Consider the following 23,743-nt stretch of genomic DNA (forward strand, 5'->3'; position numbering starts at 1 on the left):
GAGAACAAAGGGTCATTTTTATTGCGTCAATTCGTTTTGCTCGATTATAGATTGAAGAAACTAGCACGCACCCATTCTCTAATCAAATAAAACCAAATCGTTGTTGTTTCGCAGATCTTTGGCGTTCGCTAATGCAGTTTGCCGGCGACGTTGTCCACGTGGCCGAGCTAAGTACGGAAGAACCAAAGACAGGAAGGAAGCTGAGGATGAGTGTGGCGAAAATGGTAGGATACGCTGGTATGCCCATGCGTTGTGACATGCTTCCCGACGGAAACGCATGGCGAAAGTGTGAGGGGGTGGCAGTGACACATGCTGGAAGGTTGCCGGGTGCAGCGAATTGAGGCCTTAGCAGCCCCTGCTGGAGTGCGCTCGGCGATGACGCCTTCACGTTTTCCAAAGGCCGATCGCAGCCCGTCCTCGAGACGCAGATTGTGATCGCCTCCTGAGACGCAGTTCGCGCCACCGTGGCAGCGGCTTACTAACGCTGACATTTTCGCCGGAGGTTCAAACACGATTTACTGCAAGATAGTCGGCGGGAGCGACGGGGTGCGAGATAACGGCATAATACTGCAGTCGCAATGTGCCGTGATCCAGAAAACTGGTGTTCGTTCTGCGCGAAAATTTGGCAAGAGAGACTGCAGTAATTATGAGACTCGTTTTTAAAAACCGAAACGCGAAATACAAAGTTTAAAGTGTGTCAAATGATTTTTTTTCATACCAGAATAAAAAAGCAACAACCCCAACACTGCGAATAAGGAGATAGGCAAGTGGGTATTGTCGTTTTATTTTGCTTTTCAACATGTTGTGGACCGCAGAATTGACAACAACCATTGACGTATTCGCCTTGAAGCAAATGACCAACGGAATGGCGATGTTTGTCCTTCTTTTTCCAGTAGCTGTCCAACCTGGCAAATTCTTAGTCATGCTTGTCTAAGCATCCAATGTCACGCTCATCACAAACCTCTGGTGTCTAAAAACACACAAAATAACACCTTTTGTAGGCAACATGAAGCAGTCTGCTAAGAAACACCTAGACTGGTTTGTTTTATCATTCAATTCTACCATATTTTGCATGTGCTGGTATCTGTATTAATGGGTATCATATATGTGACCGACATCCAGATCAATTATTCATTATTCGCAAAGGTGAATAATTGTTCTTACCAAAAAGGGACCAGATCATAACTTTTACACAATACAGCTACCCACGCTCCTCTGCCATATCTACTGAAATGGTAGCTTAGGGAAAAATAAAGATTTTGAAAGATTTAAAGATTTTATTTCCTGAGAAGTATGAGGAGGCAGGCTGGGACTAAAGGCTACAAAGCCTGACAGAGGCCCCAGCCCTCTTTCGTACAGTACAATGATGAGGCAAAACCAAACAAGCTAGAAATTCTAATATGAGTTACAAAAATACAAGCAACATGTAGAGAACAAGACATTACATAACAATATGGGAAAGGTACAGTAACGTACATTAGGGTACAAAGGAGTAAATTAAAACAAAATATAAGTGGGCAATCCCATAGACACAATTAAAAAACCTGCGGATTTAACAGCTCTAGATGACATCAAGAGTTCTAGCCTTTGAAGCAGATATTTTGATTTAAGAGGTTTTCTTTCGCCTGTGCTTTAAATATGTTTCTACTGCATTTGAACTGAATGTGGTCTCCAACTTTGTTGAGTATGTCGGTGCGTTGAAACAGAGAAGGCTGCCTGCCGTAGTTTGTTCGCAATTTCTGTGTATGTATTTTGGCACACCTAAGAGGGTATATACTGCTATTGTCGTTGTGTTTGCCATGGAGATTTTCTTTGTGTATAGCTTGTAAAAGCTTCAAATATTAAATTTGGTCACCCTTAAGCATACTATACTGAACAAATAGTGGACTCGTTCTCAAGTTGGCAGAGTACACGTGAAAATTGGCGAATAGACGGAGGACTCTTTTCTGTGAGACGATCAGCCGTTTGTAATTTTTTTGGTTTGTTGTTCCCCACGCTAATATCCCGTAGCAAAGCCCAGAATAGACAAGAGTGTTATATAGCTGTGTTTTCAACCAAAGCGGTATTAAGCCTGTCAAACTGTAGAGAACGCCAATCTTTTTTGAAATTTTATTGCCTAAGTGTTCTATATGAAGATTCCAAGATATTTCTTCATGAAACCATACTCCTAAGAATTTCCGTTCTTTGACTTGGTTGGTCATATTACCCCGATATTCAATACATGAATGCCTTGATCTATCTTCTTATAATTGGTCTAAAAATTATATAAGTAGTCGTCAATACGTTAAGCTGTAAGTTATTTTCGTGCAACCACTTTGACGACATTTCTAAATATCTATTTACTTCGTACTTGAGTTCTCTTGTACTGCTACTCAAGAAAAATACGTTCATGTCATCTCCATACATGGCTATTTGGGGTGTAGAAGGTATGTTTGGAATATCATTCACATATATTAAGAATAACAACGGTCCCAGCTTTGACCCTTGTGGAACACTGTGTTCCATTGCCAATAACTCCCATAAAATACCGTTAAATTATACAAATTGCTCCTTTATTACTGAAATAGCCCCTTAATAGGTCAGCCGCTATTCCGCGTATTCCTAGTTTTTTAGTTTTCTTAGCAATATTTCGTTATTGATAGTCAAATGCTTTTTGCAGGTCCACGAATAACCCGAGTGTAAATTTCTTTCCCTCTATAGTTTCTATTATACTGTCCTTAATCTTAGGGAGAGATTCCTGCGTTCGCTTGTTTTTTGAAAGCCGTACTTATACGGTGAAATGACCTTGTGTGTGTTGAAAAAGTTTGTTAGTCTATTTTGTATTACATCCTCAAATACTTTTGAAAAGGCAGTCGACACAGACATTTGCCTGTAATTGGACAACTGGTCATCGCCACCACCTATGTGAATTGGTCTAACTCAGGCAACTTTCCATTTTTGAGGAAAAGCTCCAGTAGATAATGTTAAAATATTAATAAAAGCTAGAACTTCACTAATTTCTGAAGCGATGTGTTTAACAGGAAGTGGTGCAATACCATCGATGCCAGATGCGACGTTGTTTTTAAGTTTAAGAATAAAGGTTGCACCTCACTGGCATTTGTCGGACATAAAAAGATAGAGTTTGTAAGTTGTGACTGTTCCAGTATAGAGCTACTTTTATATTCATCGACCTCCGAAATGCAAGCCCCTGCTTTGGTGAAATGCCTATTCATTGCGATTGTCATTAGCGCTGATTCTACCCGTCTACCGTTCAAGCGAGAAACATGTGACTGCGTGCTCTTCTTGCGGCCCGTTATCACAGTCACTGTTTCCAAATCTTTTTTAAATCGTTACGTATATCCTCGAAGAGGCGTTCATAGTGTCTGAGCTTGGCACTTTTGAGGTCGCTGTGCAGTTTGTTTCTATATTTTATGAATTCTAGAAGCACGTTAGGGTCACGGGTTCACACGAAAGAGTGATAAATTGCGTTTTTTTTTATTCGTTTAATAAGAAGTTGTTGATCTATCCAGGGCTTTCGCACCTTTCGGGAATTTCTTTGTTGTGCCACTGGTTGAAACGCTAATTCGTAGCACGCCAGTTTGTACCTCAAAAATAGGCCATAGGCTTTGTTTGAGTGGTTTTGAGCGAAAACGTTCTTCCAGTCGAAAACTCTCGCAAGGTCTCTAAAGTGCTGCATACAATGCAATGCAATTAAAACTTTAAATTATCAATTTACTGCTGCACCAACCTAGGAACAAACGAAGATAACACTTTTAGGAAGAAAAGGCAATGCATAGTCCCACTTTAATGTAAAAGCTAGAGCATCAGGCCTATGAAATATTGGAGGCTTTTTCCGATTTGCTGTTTTTCGCTGCCTAATGCGAAATTATATTGCAAGAAGGAATGCCCTAAAATGGTGTACCATCGAAAATAAAACGAATCCTATGTGAATTTTTTTGTTTCTGTTCTATACACCGCAATGAGGGTTTTTGTGCCTGGCAGTTGAAATCACCCGCCTGTTTAATTATAGTTACATATTTATCGTTGTTAGCGGAAATGCCACAGAAACCCAAGGAGTACCTGTTCTCAACACTTGAGGAATTGTGAAGGTAGCAGTTGCATTGGATTATGAAAAATACAGTGCCGCCAGTGCAGGTATTGCCAATCAGAGTCAGAGTTCTTTACTTCATGCTTACACGTATGCACAAACCAGGAGTATCCGCCTAGGGGAACTGTTTTTATGCTATAGGAAAGTATTTTTCAGTGCGAATTGCAACTTGCCAGCCGTGAAATATATTAAATCCGTATCATTGGTCCGGTTGTTTGCGCAATAAAAAAAAGCTGAGAGAAAGGGCTAGATGTAGAAAAACTACCTACCAGTCGAGAGCAGCGTTCTGGGTAAGGTTCGTTAACTGGCGTAGCAGATTGAGATTTTTTGTACAAGAACATGCATATCCTCTTTTAGACACAGTAACGTTCCTCGCAGCGGAATGCCTAACTGATCGCTATAAAGTTTCGCGAACATGGTTTGATAATATTATTACAAACAAAAGACATTTGTTTTAATTTTGCACTGCTTTTACGCGCTTTAGCTATGCAAAATGTCGGCACGTAGTTTAACTCTCAATCAGTGGCCCAAACGCACATATGTAATGCATCATTGTGGTCGAACAGTGGAAAAGACTTCTAGAGGAGTGGTCTCCCTGCTTCTTTATTGTTCCCAGCAAGACTCTCTAAAATGTGCGTTGCACACGTAGTTAGATAATGTACACGTGAATTTATTTCTCACAGGTTCATATTTGTGGCTACTATGATTGTGAATATTTAATGAAAGGTTTAAGAACTAATTTATTCCTAGCAGACAAACAATTGGCGTTCCTTTTAACGCGCATTCAATCCAGTGTACTGAAAACAGGCGGGAATTTTATAACATTTGCGGCTTTCTTCTAAACAGTAAAAAGTGAATGAAATTCTTCGTATGAGGCAATTGGCTTAGCGGCCAACTGTCGCATCAATTTTCTTTTTATTGCTCTGAAAAAGAGCCACAGAAATATACTGGTGGGCTTTAGCAATGAAATTGGGTTAGCCGCCAGGCACGTTTTCGCAAGCACACCACAAATCTAGAAAACACTCCTCTGTCTATCCTGACCTCAGACAACTTCACGATGTTCTTTTTTCATTTTCGAGGTCATTTTTCTTGGTGCTGTTGGGGTGTGGGCCGTGCAAGATCCGAAGTCGCAACTCCTGTCCGCAAGCAAGAACATAAATTCCCTGTTCCTAAAATTACGCAGTCGCCCTCAAACACGCATGACGTTTCGAATATGGTACGATGACATGGGTGTCGCTATAAGAATTAAGTTTAAGGGAGCCAAGGGTATACAATTCCCCTTTGTTAGTCCCCGAAAGGTAACATCTTTCTTGAGAAAAGGCCACAAAAAATTTATTTATGTTGTCAGAGACCTATTACCCGTAAGAATTTATCAGCAATTTTAGTGCGGGAACATGAAATACCTGCCAAGCTTTTATGCAATAATGTTTCTTGGGGTCCTAAACACACATTTTTCGACGTATCTATCAGGCTGTGCGTCTGCTTGTGTCTTGGTTGGGCCGCCCGGCAAAATGCTGAAAGAACTGATCAACAAGACCCCTGGTAATACGCTCCACAGTGCAAAATATTTCCAGGAAAAGGCAACGTCGCGCCCATAGAGGTTATAACATGACTGCGGAACTCATACTGCAGTGTCTATTTATATATATTACCGAGGTCATTCGTTTTGTCCTAAAACCACCAAAAAACACGTTAAAAGTGTATTTTCATTTCAAATTACAACACTGGATCTCGCTAGAGTATCCAGAGCGTGGTACGAGTGGCAGGGCCAACAGTTGTAAAAGTAGCAACAAATGGAGCGGAAGCAGGGCGAACGCTGGAAAATTGAATCGAATTGACCAAACGCACATCTCATTTAATATCAAAGGACCAGGGAAGGCCAGTAACAGAGAGAGAAGGACTACACTTGCAGAGAAGAGCGCAGGAGAACTGCCAATTTTTAAGCACTCGACGTAAAGGGACAACCTTTTAGGCAATAGGCATCAGCAAATGTTTTTGTTGTGTCAGTGAAAAAGGCTGGACACTGATTTGCTTCCACTCCTATAGTGGTAGTAATTTTTTTATTAGAAGTGTTACTGACCAGTAGTCTAATCAAAATGTATGTACATGGAAATACTAATACGTATAACATATTCGGGATCAAGTTTTGTTTATGCCTGAAAATATGGCCTAACACTAAAATAATTTACTCAATACGGAAATAAAATCATCGAGACGTACAAGCTTGGGGTGCAAAGAAGGTGTTGATTTAGAATTGCTGCCAGTTTTTAATGAGTGTACTCAGTATCCCATATACAATCGGTATCCCATATACAACCAGTAAAATAGGTACAAGCGACTCCCCGGCCTGGCGCTCGGCCCTTGTGTGGGACTACAACGCTTGGGAAGTTCACCCGGCTCGCACGGGAAATCGCTCCCTATGGAAAGGGGTGGCTGCAAAAACGCCGGAATTTTTCTTTAAGCCACTCGTAATTTTGGCGGTAACCGCAAGAAAAGATCACACGAACCCGGATATGTCTTTTCTAGAGCGCCCAGCTGTCCAATTCCCCGGGTGTGTGTAACACGTGGAGAATGGGGACAAATAATGTGTGTTTTCAAACTCATGACAACACACACAACCATAGAATGTGCGCTCGTCAAATATTTAAAGAAGTTTCCTTCCAAAGTCTTGCGACCAATTAAAAAGAATAAAGATATTTGGTCTGGCCACAGAATAAGCGAGCAAGGAAGGAATATCATAGAAAAGACAGGGGATCCATTTGGCTTCTCGAAGTTTGTGTGAATTTGTGGTGAAACCAGGGAGGCAAAAGCAATGCCAACAGGACCGATAATTCAGTAAGTAGGTGTGTCAACCTTAAAAGTTTATTGCTCAGGCAATCAATAACAGGGGGAATAAATAGAACACCGAAACAGGTTTTACAGATAACGACCGTCCCATTGCAGCAGTGACATGGGGAGCCAGTGTAGCCTAAATTTCTTTGTAGGGACTGTGCGCACCGTCTGGCGATGCTGATTTAATCAGTCTCCCAGCTTCGCTTCGGTCAGCATAATTGGTAGCGTCGTACCAATATTACCAATTGTAGGAATTAGTCAATAGACCAGTACCGCGTATTTCCACAATTGAGTTTTACCCTAGTTTTTTTTTTTATACTCTGATTGCTAGACGTCCGCTGTAATCAGCCTTGCTCTTCAAGCCTCGGAGGAAGTATACAAAAAACTGTAATCCTTCCATTGCCTAATAAAATAATTTCTTGATTTAAAAAAATCATAAATTATTATCCGACTGGGAGAGAGAGTTATACGGCTTTCCGGAATCGGGAGTACAGGACAGGGCCAAGGAGATTGTTGGAACCAAAAAAACTGTTCAATCAATGGAATTCAACCTTTCTTACAAACAAGAAGTTGTGGCTCCCCAATGCGAAAAGTAACCTATAGACCTCGTGCAGGTGTGAGAGGGCGATTAAATGGTACTATGGTCGGGACGAAGAAAATATAAGCCATTGTAACAGGTTCCGGTCCTGTCCAGTAAAGGTGACTGTGTGTGCTATTGGAATGCTTGATTCTGACCCGCCGCGGTGGCTCAGTGGCTAAGGCGTTGTGCTGCTCACCACGATGTCGCGGGCTCGATTCCCGGCCACGGCAGCCGCTTTTCTGGTGGAGGCGAAAAGCAAAAACGCCCGTGTAGACGAGATTTCGGCGCACGTTAAAGATCCCGACGAGGTCAAAATTAATCCGGAGCCCTCCAATAAGGCGCGCCTCATCGCCTGCGTTACGTCTGCACGTGTTGTCCTACAAACAATCAATTATTTGATCAATGCTTCACTGATAGAGATCGCCCATGCTGCATGCGTAGAACGGTCCCTAGCAGTGCTTGTAACATGCGTAACCACGAATGCACTTCTCGGGCACAAAGTGATGCATGGTTGACATTAACACCTAGCTAAAGATGGCGGCAGAAGAATAGCATCAGAGTCTTCTTAAACAAGGAATGCCTGCTACATAATTAAAATGCAACAAAATTTTAATGCTATTAAAACACTGTTGATGGCATTAGTTTTCTATTTTACAGTGGCCCTGTCACTTTAGCAGGCTTCTTCCAGCAAAACTCAATTGGGCCATCTGCCTATTAAACATATAAAAGTGTCTCTAGAAGGGACACCGGAAAACACCCAAGAAAGGTGCTTCGGTCTGGCCCTATGGAGAAGCGGCACAGCCGATGTCACAATAGCCACACTGCAGAAAATGTTTCAGTATAAAGCACGAATAGAAGGGCACTGATCAGCAGCCTGATGTGGTAATGCTCTTGTTCTAGTAGAGCAAAATAAACACATCAATCAGCATAGCACATGAAGCAGCCCTTATTTCGAAGTTTTTATGATCCCCGAAGACCTATTTAAATTGTGTCTAATATATCTTGAAAGGCATCACACAAGCCCCTGTACTAGAAGCAGGAGAGTCTTTGAACAAAAAAAACTTGGAGAGGCCACCCTACGATATATAGGTCCGCCAGAGTAGATTCGAAGTTATTATGTATATGTAGCGCACCCAGGGACATCGTGTATAAGCTGCCGCCCTCCTGAAAAGCGCAAAATCAAGCCTACGCATGAAGAGACGTCAAGCCATGATACAAGTTCTTAGAGGTAAGCACTAAAACCACTAAATACAGTATACGGCCACGCCGCGACGTTCGACAGAATGAAGGCAACAATTGCCATGTAAACTACCGAAGAAGTCGTGCACTCTGACGTCATTTTACCCGTGCTCATAGCAACACATTTTTCCAGAAGAGGAGTTATCTTCGGCGGTATATGCCTGAAAGAACAATTGAATATGAGGAAAGACGTTATTACGGACGCGCAAAAGATCATTATTATCTTGGCTGCAGGATGTGCACCGGAACGCTACAACGTTTCTTTAATGCACAACGAAAACAGTTCACATCACTTCAGCACCGCCATACAAAGGTATGGATTGGAACGATGCAGCCTTCCTTGGTGCAAGCGAGCTTCCATACCGTGCTTCATGTTTAACACTAATCCAACCACTCTGCTCTCCAAAATTGTATCGAGAACATCTCCACCTACGCCTAAGAACACCATCCCTCCCTGTGCTAGCGACTTCACCCTTTAAACAGGAACTGAGGATTTCGAATTAAGCGAGGTCTGTCTAAGGTGTTTCTAAAAGCGGCACAGCCTTGTCCTCCGCACCATTGCTGGTGAAAGGGGCATGATATACCCAAATGTTTCGCTACCTGGTTGCACTAATATTGCCGGAGTGCCAACGCACCCTTCCTCTTCTGTGACTATGTGATATGCGTCAGGATAATGCGCTAGATTATTCAAATAGATCACATAATCAGAGATAAGGAAGGGTCGGTTAGCACTCCGTCAATCCTGCTTAGTTGTGAGGAACAAAAACGCTTTCAGAGAAAAGCACCATGACAGGAAAGACAACCTATTGCAAGCAGATGCTCCCACATTTTCCTGCCAGTGTTTTGCGCTTCGTGGCCGTCTGAGCAGTTCTGTTTCTGCACCTTCATAATTTTTTAAGTTGTATTGGTTTTACGGCACAAGCGCAGAGTGTCGCTCTTGTGAGGGTATTTAGGTGTCCCCCGTTCCTCTTGTCTTAATTAATAAACAGTTTCAAGTTTGATCCTCGTCCCAGTCCTGTTAGGGTGCTATTTGTCTGTACACTTCGCGCACATATGTAGGAATCATACGAAAATTCTCGTGGTACCGCTCATGTGCTTGAGTTCGTTCTTCTTTCAGCCCTCGAGAACAACTCCCTGGATCCGGAAAAACAGTTTGAACTGCTGATGCAGGAACCTATCTGAGACTTTTGTGGTAGTCCGTGCATTTTGCCGCAATTTCTATGCGGTTGGGTTTAATCACGAAGCACAGCCTACCTTTCACTGCAAACTCCAATAGTGCTGCCAGCTGGTAGATATTTTTCCATCAGTGAACATCATCATTCATGCATGGATAAATTGGAGGGAACGAGGCATCGAATATTTTGCAGGTCCGTGCTGACGGCAAGAGTCGAGGAGAAATCTTCAACTATGTACGGCTGCGCGAACCAGCCACTGCAAAGAAGCAGAAAATTTTCAAACGTCTTTCTTTTGGGAAATGGAGACAGGGGGTTTGATAGGCTGCCATGCTGAACGGTGCGGGCGGATTGCCGGGAAACCGGTCCAGCGCTGACCCGTCGCTCCGTCGTGAAGAGCATGACGTGATTTTCCACAGCGAGAACAGCGATATGTGAGCACGTCTTCCTGGCAGGCAAGACTGCCGACGACGCTGGGATGAAATACATACCTTGTTTGGCACACGATATGCACTAACCTGATCGAGCCTCCGATACCTCAGTATGAAAGTGGAATGTTCGGTCCTTCGGAAATTCGCTCTCGTCCTGGGGCTCCACTCTATCTGGAGACCACCCGTGCAGGCTGTTAAGTGCCCTGTGAACCCAAACCCTCCTTGCTTCACTTTGTTCAAAACGTTAACAGGATGACGAGTGCGCTAGAGCAGCTCAAATCTAACGACGGAATGCGCGAGGCATTGGTGCAGATGGTCAGGCGGCGATTTGCTTTAAGGCAATGTAGCTCTTCCTCCGAAAACAACGCGCTACACGGGAAGAGCAGGCGCAGAAGGCTAAAACTCCAAATGCTCCGGGCGGTGGTATTTACCTACGTTATGTATGCTTTGTTGTTCTTGTATCTACTGTGAATCCTTCTGGTGAGCGCGTATTCATCTTTGCATACCACAGTATATGCAACTTGTTAGTGACGTTCTTTTCTTGAAGTACTGTGAGATATTTTCTCATCCCACAAGCGTTTTCTCGCATGTAACCGAAAACGTTTCCCTCTACATTTGCTGCTGAGCTTGCCCACGTGTGAATATATATTCACAATCGGCTGCCCACTTGTGCTTTTAGGTCAAATGTTGTGCGTTCATATCAACTGTACGTATATTTGTTCATTTCTGTAAAGTTATTGTTAAAAATCCAATAATTTGTTTATCCATTATTGACATATTTGAATTTCACGCAGAGGACATTCTACCGGGGAGGGGGAAACACGTTTGCAAACACGAAATGTGCCAACAATACAAAGAAGAATAAGGAAAATAAAACAGGGAAACAAAACGAGAGATGTGTGCATGATACAAATATACAAATTATACAAAATATACAAATATATACTTCATTTAAAGTAAGATAGGTGTTCAGAAACATAGGTATAAACTGACGCAGAAAACAAAATAAGTATGCTATAAGCCGAACGGCGAACTATGAAGAATGACGGACAAATTTTGGCTTGGAAGATAATTGCGAAAATAAAAACGAGATTCGTTGCCGATTGTACCTTAGATTATTTCCCGGGTTAGGTGATACTAGGATTCGATTGTGCGTGGAACAAATGAATTTATAAAAGCAGTTATGCGAGAGGGTATTTCTTTATTCTGAAGCGCGTTGTTAAGATGTTGCGAGACATATGCGGGCGGCATCAGATAAGCATCTTTGTTGAATGCTTTTCTGTCGAAGTATACCTCTCTCACAAAGGCCTTATGAAAATAGCGCGGCTCGGTCAAAGCGTAGGCCTGCCTGCCAAGAGAATCGTTTATGCGGGTAATGCTACTTGGAAATCCCAAACTTTTCGTAATAAAATTAGCAGCGTGGTTATGTGTGCCCTTGCGACTACCTATCAGATTCTGCGTGAAGGGATCCCATGCCTTGCAATTAGTATTCCAGAATCGGGCGGATATTTTGCCCTGCATAAGAGTTCTCTTACATCTTGCGGAGATTGAATGAAATTTGTTCTGATGAATTGAGGCGTGCGGGCTCCCTTCGTTGTTATAGATTTTCCATGTCGCTTCCATAATAGGTCGAAAGAAAATGTTACTCCTAAATATTTAGGGGGGGCTAACTGAGGGATACTTTCGTTATTAAGATTGTACTGTGTTCGGAATGGCTTGCAGTTCCCGGAAAATTGAATGTGTTTGGATTTAGATACGTTCAAGGACATGAGCAAATGGCTGCACCAAGAACCGATTTATCTAGGTCAGTTTGTAACGTGAGCCTATCGGAATCGTGTGAGATCTCCCTGAATATGACATATTTATATCATCGATTTAAATAAAAAAGAAAAGTGGTCAGAGGACAGACCCTTGGCGTACACCGGATAGCAAAGAAACGTTTGTTGATGAAACCAAATTATTTAAAACCTTTTGGGACCGGCCGGTTTGATATTTCTGATTCCAGCACAGAATATTCTCTGGTAAACAAAAAAAATATGGCTTGTAAAAGAGGATGTCATGAGACACATTGAGAAAAGGCTTCTGAAAATCTAGCAGTACAGAGTCTACTGTACACCATTATCGAAAGATTTCAATGTAACGTACGAAAATTCAAATAGTTCAGTGGTACATCACCGGCCGGACATAACCCCTGTTGATAATCGATAACGAAATGATTTTTATGGAGATGGTTAATGATTGCTGTGTGTATTTATGTGTTCAAGGGGCTTGCAACACACACTAGTTTACGATACAGGTCGATAATTTTAAACTGAATTTGGGGTATCGCTCATGTAAATGGGTAGAACGAGTCTAATTTTCTAATACTCCGGTAGTGTGGAATTTCAAACAGATATGTTATACAAAAGTGTTAAATATTTAAATATGAAGGAAGCACAGGATATAAGGACAATATTTGGAATTCTACCAGGAAGTAGTGCTGAGTGTGGTTTTATGTTTTGAAGAAGCTTTATAACTTTGCAATCATCAAGCGTAATGCCTGCCATAGACGCAAACATTGACAACGCGCAAGTCCGAAATTGGATGGCTTGAGGTCTTGAAAAAGCAGACTTGAAACACTCTCTAAAGCATTAAATGTCAGTGGCGTATGCCCGTATCATCTTTGCAGGTGTACTTCACCAGTGTCCAGAATTTTAGGCGATTGTTCTCATTTTTGATGCCAACAAAGAAAGGACGTAGTTTTTCTGTTTTCATATTGTGTGTAATTGAATCGTCCAGTTTTTCAAGCTTAGCAAATGAATCCGGTTCTGAATGGGCTCTATGCTTTCTGAACATCCCTTTCCATTTAATCACGAGTGTGCTCATTTCTCTTGTAAATCACGGCTTATCCGACCTTTGCTTTCCCGAAAGTATCTAATATTGACCTACAGTATATTGATCTATAAGGTTGAGTATATTGATCTATAGTGTGAATATTTTTCGCTTGCAATTCAACCAAAAATATGGAACGTCTGATGCAGCGCTGTGAGACTGAAACAAATGAAAATATTTTGTAAGACAATTGAATGATAATAACCCATATCGTAGAGGTGAACATTACCAAGCCTTGTGACAGGTAAATGAGTACGATAACACAGGAGCCTAGGGGTTATTCTCGCATGATCAGTAATCTCTGGGATTTCGGAGACAGATTGAATCAGTGGTTCTTAGTTGGAAAGCAGTAATTCAAGCGTGTTAGCTTTAATGCCACAGCACTCAGTAGGGGCACAAACAACAGCTGATTGGATAATGAAACAAAGCGCAGAATACTACTGTCACTGCGTGGGCGGTAAAACGCCGCCATCGCAATAGTTGTTTTTTTATTCTTAAGCACGGCCTCGCCCCATACTGATTCACAGTATCTATTGCAAAAATTTATCGGGAAACACGGAATGATTTTCTTTATCATAATAAACACACTTCCGCTTTGTGGATTTCTGTCTTTATGGAATGCTTCATATTCCTGGGGGAACTCTTCCCAGTTCGTGAATGATTCGTCAGGCGACGACACACAGCCGAACACTATATCCATGTTTAGATGAGGATAACTAATTCACTACATCATCAGTTTTATTTTTAACACTGATGAATATAACAAGCAGAATATCAAGATTTGAGGCACGTGCACTGATATAACACGTAGAATGCTCAATAGCAAGACGATAGCCCAGGCGTTTTGTGGCAACTAATTTTAAAGCAAGTCTTTTTACCTGTATCCCCAGAGGGTTCTTTTGCGACTGTTGGTGTCAACGGAAAACTCCCGCAAACAACAAAATAAAAATTTACTGGCACTGCCAGGAATCTAACCTGGAACAAATACAGTAACAACTCCAGAGCCTGTTGTCTTACCGATTTAGCTACGATTGCACGCGGATGCGGGTTAGACAAGTGGTGCACTCATTAGGCACATCTACGAGTTTAACCCCTGCATTCTCACTGAATGCTACGCCTTAGCGATTAAAAGAAGCTCACACCAATCAATGGCATCTCACTACTAGAACGCCAGTGTGTTAAAGCCTGTGGCTTCGAGTGTTCATGTAAAAATCTCAGCTTCTTGTCGTCCGCCCTCACGCCAAACGACAGCCCAAGGAAAACATTCAAATACTCCTTGATGGCCGGGCCACCACTCCAAGCGCCATCATCAAGATCCTCGGCCTACATATTCAGGCCAACACCAAGAGTGACATACCCTTTAAGAGCCTCAAACACAGCCTCATCAAAATCATACACGTCATCAGGCGAGTTGCCACCAGGAAGCGAGGCCTCAAGGAATCCGTTACATTTCGACTAGTTGAAGCTTTTGTCATATCGAGAATCAATTAAGTCAACCCCCTGTCTTCTTGTCGGTCACGATGACATAAAGATGCTTTATATAATGATTAGAAAGGCCGTTGACCTCGCCATTGATCTTCCCATGAGTGCGTACACAAAGGGGCGGCTTAGTACGGGCCTCTCGAACACGGTGGAAGAGCTGATAGAGGGCAATCTTTCTATCCAGAAGCTCCGAATGAGTAGAACTGCGGTGGGTCACCGCATCCTTCACCAGATTGGCTGGCCAGCAATGAATGTACACCCACTTGGTCTTGATATACTCCTAATCTTTTGGTGGCAAGAACTAAAGATGCTTCCATTGCTTAAAAATATAACGCCCTCACGTGACGGCTGTCACTGACAAGCACGAGCTTAAGCGTTTAACACCACCCTCGGTGGGGATCATGCAGTTATCTACACAGAAGCCTCCCAACATCGAGGACAGCAGTACGACATCATCATGGTTACCTCCAGAACCAACCTCCTTGCTTGTGCCTCACTCAAGACAGAAGACATTACGGCAGCAGAACAGGTAGGCATCGCCTTGGCTCTCACTCAACCAGAGTTCCGTAAGGTAGTCACCGATTCCCAACAAGCCTACCGGAATTACCAGTCGGGTTTGGTGTCCAGACCTGCAGTGTGTGTGATAAAAAACTACTCCCCAAATGATTCCATTCAGATCATCTGGACACCCGCTCACGCTTCCATGGAGGGCAATGAATAGGCCCACCAAACGTGCACTTTTACGCACCGTCCTGTGGAGCTGCATGAGGGCAGTCTTCCGATTGTCTTGTCCAGATACTTGACCCAGCCTTATCGCCGTCTGAGAGAGACGCTACCTTCGCCTTACCTTTCGCCGTACCTTGCCGTAGAACAATAAAATACCCTACAGCTCATGCGATTAGGATCCTTCCCACACCCTACGCGTCTCACTTACCGCACCCGAATCGCTATGACGCTGAATGTAAATTTGGCTAAAAAGTAGGAACGCTCTGCCACAAAATCGGGGTGTGCGACTTTAGCACTGAGCACCCATTGTCTTTCCGTCAACTACCGAATCCCCGCCCTCCCGATCCCAATATGCCCGCCCCCTCGATACTTTCCCTCAGACTTCCCGCCCTTGCATTTCCCTGATAGCGATATATTTTCTAATTATAACCATACACACTGCTCAAGCGAATGCACACCCACATATAAAAGACGAAAGAACAATGTCGTTGGGCCGGGGAAGCGCATATGCAGAAGACAAAAAGCGGACGACCACCTCGATAACTGAGTAATAAATTCCGCCCTCGCCACTGCACTGGAACCCAGAAGAACTACAGAAATCAAACAAGGAAAAGCAAATTCCACACGTGGAATCGGCCAGCATCTCGTTCAAAAGATATGAGCAATCATGCAATGGGTTAACAAGAAAGAAGCGCGTGGCAGCATACGCACACCGCAGCCGTGTACAAAAGTTGCCGGAGCACCTCGTGCGACTGATGATCGTTGCTCACGAGCCTGACCTTCTGCACCTCAGCTGCACCTGCGCATGCACAAGACGTGGCAGACAGCCACGGCACCAATGCCCAATGCACGTTGACTTTCTTTCTATATTTTTCCATGTCGTTCCTTGTTGCTAATATATTGTCAGCCATACATTGGATCTGGTTTTTTATGTTTTTGCTGTTACCGCTGGACAGCGCCCTCCTGTCTTTTATATGTATCGAGTGAATCGCATGTTCCATTCTTTCTTTTTGCCCCAAGGGTTATCTCATCTGATAGGGAGAATGTTTTGTTGCCACGCCACAAGCCTAGAATAGTCTTTTTTAACAATAATGTTCTTCATGTGTTTGACGGTTCGAAAAAAATCGCGCCAATCCACCCTGTGAATGTGGTTGGAAAGCAAAGCTGTAAACGGCACCCATAACGATTACCCATGCGACGTCACTTAAATTCACTTACATCATTCTACAAATAGCAAAACCAGAGAGAAGTAAAATGGACTTAACCACACCATTTATTATGTCAAAGAGATATTCTTGTTAAGGTTAAATCTATGCATGAAGCGTGAACGGTGTTTGGTTGAGTTGTATTGGTGTAGCACAGGAGTGGAAACTGATTTTATAAAATTAAAGTAATCTCCAACCCCGTGTTAGACGATCTGTCTTCTCCGTCTCTGCCCCGCGGACGGTGGCGACGAGATTTGCGGCAGAGAAGGAGGAGGTGGAAGAAATACCTCTGTTCAGATTTCTGAACGGCCCAGAGTGCAGCCCTTGGGGAGTGATTCCTTCTTCTGTGGGGCCCATATGCAGTCCGCGCGGCCTTTGTTCTTTCCACCCACTGAAGCTGGGTAGGTAGAGAGGGCCTGGACAGCAGCATCTCCCATTGCTCTTGTTGGGTAGTAGACGGAAAGAGAGGAGGGTGCTCAGGGCTAAAGTCGTCCACCCCGATTACGGGGTGGAGTGTTCCTACTTCTGAGCAAAACTTACATTCAGCATCGCTGCGATTCGGATACATTAAGTGAGGACGCGTAGGCTGTGGGAACGAGCCCGGATTGTGAGAGCCGTAGGGTAGTGTGTTGTTCTCTAGAAAGGTCACGGTAAAGCGAAGGTAGGGTCTGTCTCAGAAGGTGATTATGCTGGGTTGTCTACCTGAACGTGGCAAGCGGGTGACTGTACTCGTGCAGCTCCATAGCATGGGAGGTAAAAGCGCAGGCTTGTTGGGTGGGCGTATTTGTTGCCCTCCATTGAAGCGTGAGGGGGTGTCCAGATGAGCTGAATGGCACTGTTTGGGGAGTGGTTTTTTAGCACGCGCAGTGCAGGTAAGGACACCCAAACCGACTGGTAATTCCAATAGGCTTGCTTCGAATCGATTACTACTCTTCGAACCCCCGGTTGAGCGAGAGCCAACGTCATGGCTGCCTATTCTTCTGCCGTTATTTCTTGGGTCCTGAGCGAGGTACACGCCAGGAGGTTGGTTCTGGAGGTAGCCACGATGATGGCGTATTGCTGCCCTCGATGTTTGGAGGCGTCTGTGTACATAACTGCATGATCCCCACCGAGGGTGGTGTTAGTGCTTGAGCCTGTGCTTTTCTGTGACCCTCGTCGTGTGAGCAAGAAGGCATCTTTAGTTTTTGTCGCCAAGAGTCTGGGAGTACGTCAAGCGGAGTGACATTCTGGGCTGCCCATTCAATCTGGTGAAGCGTGCGGTTATCCAGCGGAGTTGTGAGTCGGACCTTCTGGTTAGAGAGATGGCCTTCTATCAGCTCCTCCACCATGTTGTGGAGCACCATGCTAAGCAGCCTCTGTGTGAACGCACTCACGAGAAGACAAAAGGCCTGGTCGACCGCCTTTCTAATCATTATATAAATCATGTCTGTGTCTTCCTTGTAAAGAAGACAGGGGTTGACGTAGGTAGCTCTCGAGAGGAGAAAAGCTTCAATCATTCGAAAGGTACCAGATTCCTTTAGGGCTCGCTTCTTGGTGGCAACTCCCCTGATAATGTGTATGATTTGATTATTCCTGTTATTCAGGCGCTGCAAGGAGACATCATTCTTTGTGTCAGCCTCGAGATGTAGGCCCAGGATCTTGATGCTGGGGCTTGGAGGGATGGCCTCGCCATGAAGGAGTATTTGAATGTTTTCCTTGGTTTGGCGTGAGGGCGGACCACAAGGAGCTGTGATTTTCTGCGTGAACACTGGAGGGCACAGGCTTAGCACATTGGCGTACTAGAAGTGAGATACCATGCATTGGCGTGAGCTTCCTTTAATTTTTGTAAGTCTTAGCACATCAGCAAGGTGCGCAAAGGGCCGCTAGACGGGCGTGAGTGGTCGCGTGATGCTTTCAAGTGGCATTCAGCGAAAACGCAGGGGGTAAACCCGTAGATGTGCTTGGTGAGTACACCATCTGTCTTCCCAGTCTTCGCGTGGGCTCGTAAATCGGTAAGACAATGGGCTCTCACTTTGTTAATCTGTTAGTTCCAGGTTCGATTCCCGCCGGTGCTAGTAAATTGTTTTATTTGTTCGCTGGAGTTTTCTGGTGACACCAACGGTCGAGAAAGCACCCTTTGGGGGTAGAGGTAAAAAGCTTTGCTTTAAAACAGCCGAGTCAAATGATACATTTTCGCAGAGGAAACGCCATGGCATTCGATTCGCATACACCCGTCTTCGCAAGTCGCTGTGTTGACTGTGGCTTCGCCTCATTAGTACTTTTGGCGTTGTCAGGGGAGCACAAGTTTCCCCCAATAAACTTGTTTTTCCTTGAAGACACCCGCGTCACCTATGAATTCGTGACATCTGGTGAAGGTGCGGCGTACATAAACCTAAACCATGTACAAGTCGCCAAGCAAGCCCCGCTCAGAGATTGTCCAATGTTGCTTCGTGACCGCGCTGTCTGTCTGGCTTTGTCCACTTTAGGTAACGGTAATCCCACGTTTGGTCACCAATATGTCCGAGCAATACCAGCATTTAGGCGAAGGCGCTGCAAGTGCAGTCCTCGAAAAAACACAAGCAGCAAATCACGTGATCGTGGTCCCCGACTTTGAACGTGCACCCGAAAACACATTCAAGCTTCTAAATATTTTCGATTCGAATCCGCGCTATCGCAAGAACAACGGAAGCAATTATTGTATTTGCCGCGTCACTACAGCAAGTGTTTTTTGTCGAACTCAAAGTATCGTCAGGCTCCTTAGGAAGCACCGAATAACCGAGGATTGAGACCGACCTAACCGACAGTCACCGTGCCACGCGTCTTCACACGAACGGGAAGCCATCCGGTCACAAGTGAAAGACATGCTCAGCGACATTACACAGCCATCGAAAAAAACTGGAATCCGCCGGTCTTACTAGTGAAGAAAAAAGACGGAGAATCCACGTTCGTTGACGTTCGGAGAGTGAATAAACTCACCAACAATGACGTGTGCCCCCTGCCACCGCATCGACGGTGCCCTCGACCACCTCGGCAAGGCTAAGTAATTTTCATCGGTGGATCTAAAGTTACGCTACTGGCAAATAGATGTGGACGAGATAGACCGAGAGATGACTGCCTTCATAACACTGGATGGCATTTACGAGTTTAAGGTGAAGCCTTTCGGGCTGTTCAAGACAGGGGCAACGTTTCGAAGAGTCAAAGACACCGGGAAAGCTGGCCTGAAGTGGCCCCCTGTCTCGTATACCTCACGACGTTGCGGTATTCGCCCTAACTTTTGACGAACACATTGGGAGGTTGGAACATGTACCTGAAGCTATTCACTCGTCAGGGGTAAACACTGAAGCCTGAAAACTGCCGCTTCGCGTGCGAGGAACTTGAGTTTCTGGGACATTAATTCAACGTTGCAGGAGTCCTGCGTGACCCGAGGGAAACTTCCGCCATAGCGAACCTCCCACGACCAAAGGACGGAAGGGCGTGCGGAGATTTCTTGGACTGTGCACATACTACCGGCGCTCCTTCGCAACCTTTTCTCGCTTTGCAGAGCCACTCAGACGCTTGACGGACAATAGCACCCCTTTAAGCGTGAAAAACACCCAAGAAAAGGCATTCTGCATGGGGAAACAACGTCTCCAAAACACGCCCGAGCCCGCTAATTTAGAAAAAATACGCAGATTATTACTTTGTTGGGCGCAGTAGAGAAAACACACAGGACGAGAGATACAAGGACGAGCACTACTTACAAATACATTTTAATAACAACCGCGGGATATATAAATAGAAAAGAACTACACCTCGCTCAAACGAATATGAAGTTTTACACATCACTGTACATCCCCCCACTCAGCCATCAGGCACGCACGTGTTAGAAATGTTTATCCAGAATGCCAGCTCCTTCGAACTTAAAGATATGGACATCGAACTGACATAGTCACCTATCCGCTGCATTTCCGCAGCCTCAACAATGTCTCGCGTGCGCTGATCCGCGTCTCGAAAAATGACGGAGCACGCATCTTACATGGGCTCGGACTTGTCGCACTTTTAGCAATGATTGCCCAAATTGCTATCTTTGCCTTTCTATGCCTTGTTGCAATTATCCCGTTGGCGAGTACTGAGGCACAGTCCAGTCTGCCCAAGGTATGCTTTTTTGCAAGTAAGTGGCAACTTGTAGGCAACCCTTTCTGTGCAGCGCACGCACTGGTTTTGGTGATTAACGAGGCATCTGCTTTTTTCCATCATGACAGGGCACGTTTGGCTGCAGAGCATAGACAGTTTGTCAGGGGCCGACATGACAACTTTACGCGAGCCCTTCCACTAACCTTTTTAAAGTTGTGCGATATGCGATGCATATACGGGATGACGGCTACCATTTTGTCCTCTTGGGTCACCACTGAGGGGTGTTACTGCGACTTCTTTGCCCCATACGAATCAAACTCGCCATTGTGTTTTGTCTACTGCGCTCAACGAAGTAATAATGGATATAAGACTCGCTCGTACTCACACGTTGTTAGAAACGCAGAAAGATATTCACACCGATGCCAGTCATTGGGTGGGTGCCAACCTCGTTCTTAAGCAAAGCGGTAACGGAAAAGTAACCATCTTTGCTAGCCGTCGTCTCTCGATGGAGAAAAACTACACAGCCAATGAAAAAGATTGCCTCGGTATTATATGGTCAATTTCAAATTTCGCCCATACGTGTTTCGTAGGCCAATCATGGTTCTGATAGGACACCATGTACGTGTAGGCTCGCCAATTTGATGGACCCATCTGGCCATCTTGGGCGGTCGATCTTGTGCCTACAAGAGTTTGACGATACAATCGTCTATAAATCCGGCAGGAAACCCTCCGACGGCGACTTCCTGTCCACACCCATGTCGACCCTCCACCACAAGACTCCATGAAGACAGCGCGTTCTTCATAATCGTAAAGGGCAGTGACCTAGCCACGCAGCCGCGTGCCAACCCCAACTTACACATCTTGAACGACTATCTTGAAAGTGGCAAATTCGCCGTGCCTAAGGCCTTCGCACGCAACTGACCAGCATTCAGCCTGAAACACTCTACGCTCCGGAACAATTTCAGCCCCGGAACGAGAAAGAATTTTTCTATTGTCATACCCGCAGACCTTCATGACCAAGTTTTTGAAGCGTGCTAGGACTACCCGCATTTCGGACGTTTCGGCACCGCTCGTACTATTGGAAAAATCAAGGCGAAGTACTGCTACCCTTGCCTTACATCCGACGTCAACTATTATGTCCGCAGCTGCTATTACTGCCATCCCAGAAAAACACCGCGGACGAGACAAACAGGGCTTTTTGAAACAGATTGTAATGCCCCTTCTTGGCTCGTTCCCTACGTCATGATCCGAAAACAAGGGGATTGTCGTAGCGACAGATTACATTAGCGCTAGCAGAGACCACCGCACTTCCGAGGGGACTGCCCAAAAAGTACGGAGGTTCTTCATAAACGAAGCTGTGCTGTGGTATGGAGCCCCTGAAATCCTAATCACGGACAGCGGAACGGCCTTCACTGCGGAGCTTACGCAAGGAATCTTGCGCAAGGAATCTTGCACTCGGATGACCGAAGAACGACTCCGCACCACACCCCACACAACGGACTAAAGGAACGTCTGAACAACATGATTGCGGTATGCTGTCTGTGTACGTCATCATTGAACGTGAGTCTTAAGACGAAGTCCTTCCATTAGTCACATTTGCGTATATTCATTGATTGATTGATTGATTGATTGATTGATTGTAGGGTTTAACGCCCCGACGCAACGCAGGCGACGAGGCGCGCCGTAGTGGAGGGCTCCAAAATTTTTTGACCACCTGGATACCTTCAACGTGCGACGAAATCTCAGACACACGGGCGTTTTTGCTTTCCGCCTACACCAGAGAAGCGGAAGTTTGCGTACAACACAGCTATCGAGGAAACTACGCACATGACACCGTCTGAGCTTGCCTAGGGAAGACGGCCTACTACTGTGCTTGACGCCGTGCTTCCGCATTTAGAAGACGACGACGCCAACGTTGCCGTCCAAGGACACCTTCAACGTGCGGAGGAGGCCCGGAAGCTCTCTCCAGTTCGTACAACGGATCGGCAGATAGTGGATGCCGCACACTATAACCTGTAACGGCGATACGCCCAGTACCGCCCAGGGGATCTTGTGTGTGTTTGGACTCCCACCCGCTGACGTGGACTCAGGGAGAAGCTTCTGCGACAGTATTTTGGACCCCACGAGATTCTATGTGTTGGCCAACTGCCTTACGAGGCGATCCCAGACGGTGATTCCGGAACATCGCGACTACGCAAGCGGCCCGAATTCGGCAATGTGGTTCGCCTAAAACCTTAGTACGCAAGATGAAAAACTTTATTGTTCGTTCGTTCACACTGTCCTTTTTTTAGCCTAAGATCAATGCACTTTCCAGAGCTTGAAATGGGGCTAGTTGGTTTTTCACTCGGAACATTGCTGGCGCTAGGCCGGACAAGGACGAGGATCTACACAAACAAATAAAGCGCACTTTTGCGCAAGTGCGCTTCATTTGTGTGTGTAGATCCTCGTCCTTGTCCCGCCTAGCGCCAGCAATGTTTCTAATGCACTTTCAGAGGCGGGGGGAGGAAGGGGGTAAAGTCGCGAGCCATGCATTGGATCAGTTTAGCTATCTTTTTACTTTTAACACCGGCCCGCGCCGGGCTGGTTTATCCATGTCTCGAGAGAATCGCATGTTCCTTTTGTTAGATGCAAAGCATCTCTTGCTCTGGGCTCCGTCGACCCTGGTCCATCCACCCGGCGGCCAAGGAAGACACCGGCAACACTGCCGCTCCTGGAGCCCTTTAAGAGGAAGCGTGCTCGTCTCGTTCCAGCCCAGGAAGACACCGGTAACACTGTCACTCCAGCATCTCAAGGTCGTGGCTATGTCCCTCCCTTGTTGTGGCGCCGTCCACACCCCCACTGCGCATGCTCGGCTCATCTTGGGCCGGCCCAGGAAGACACCGATAACACTGTCGCTCTGGGAGCAAATAAATGGTAAGGCAGCCCCGGGCGTTCAGCAAGCCGAGCATGCGCAGTGGGGGTGTGGACGGCGCAACAACGACAAGGGAGGGACATAGCCCAGTCGCATTTAACAAAATTACACCATT

At 45.2% G+C, this 23,743-nt stretch overlaps 1 long non-coding RNA gene across 1 annotated transcript in view; it reads right to left on the reverse strand.

Moving 5' to 3' along the window:
* Positions 1–768: 768 nt before the first annotated feature.
* The window catches only part of LOC144149779 (uncharacterized), a 28,744-nt gene continuing 5,769 nt past the window's right edge, over positions 769–23,743 (reverse strand). The window contains exon 3 of the long non-coding RNA XR_013318362.1: positions 769–970. This is a non-coding gene — a long non-coding RNA (uncharacterized LOC144149779). The remainder of the gene's footprint in view (positions 971–23,743) is intronic.

Source organism: Haemaphysalis longicornis, unplaced genomic scaffold (genome assembly GCF_048455015.1).
Source record: "Haemaphysalis longicornis isolate Haplotype H1 unplaced genomic scaffold, Haemaphysalis longicornis Haplotype H1 scaffold_8, whole genome shotgun sequence".
In the NCBI taxonomy this organism is placed as follows: Eukaryota; Metazoa; Arthropoda; class Arachnida; order Ixodida; family Ixodidae; genus Haemaphysalis; species Haemaphysalis longicornis.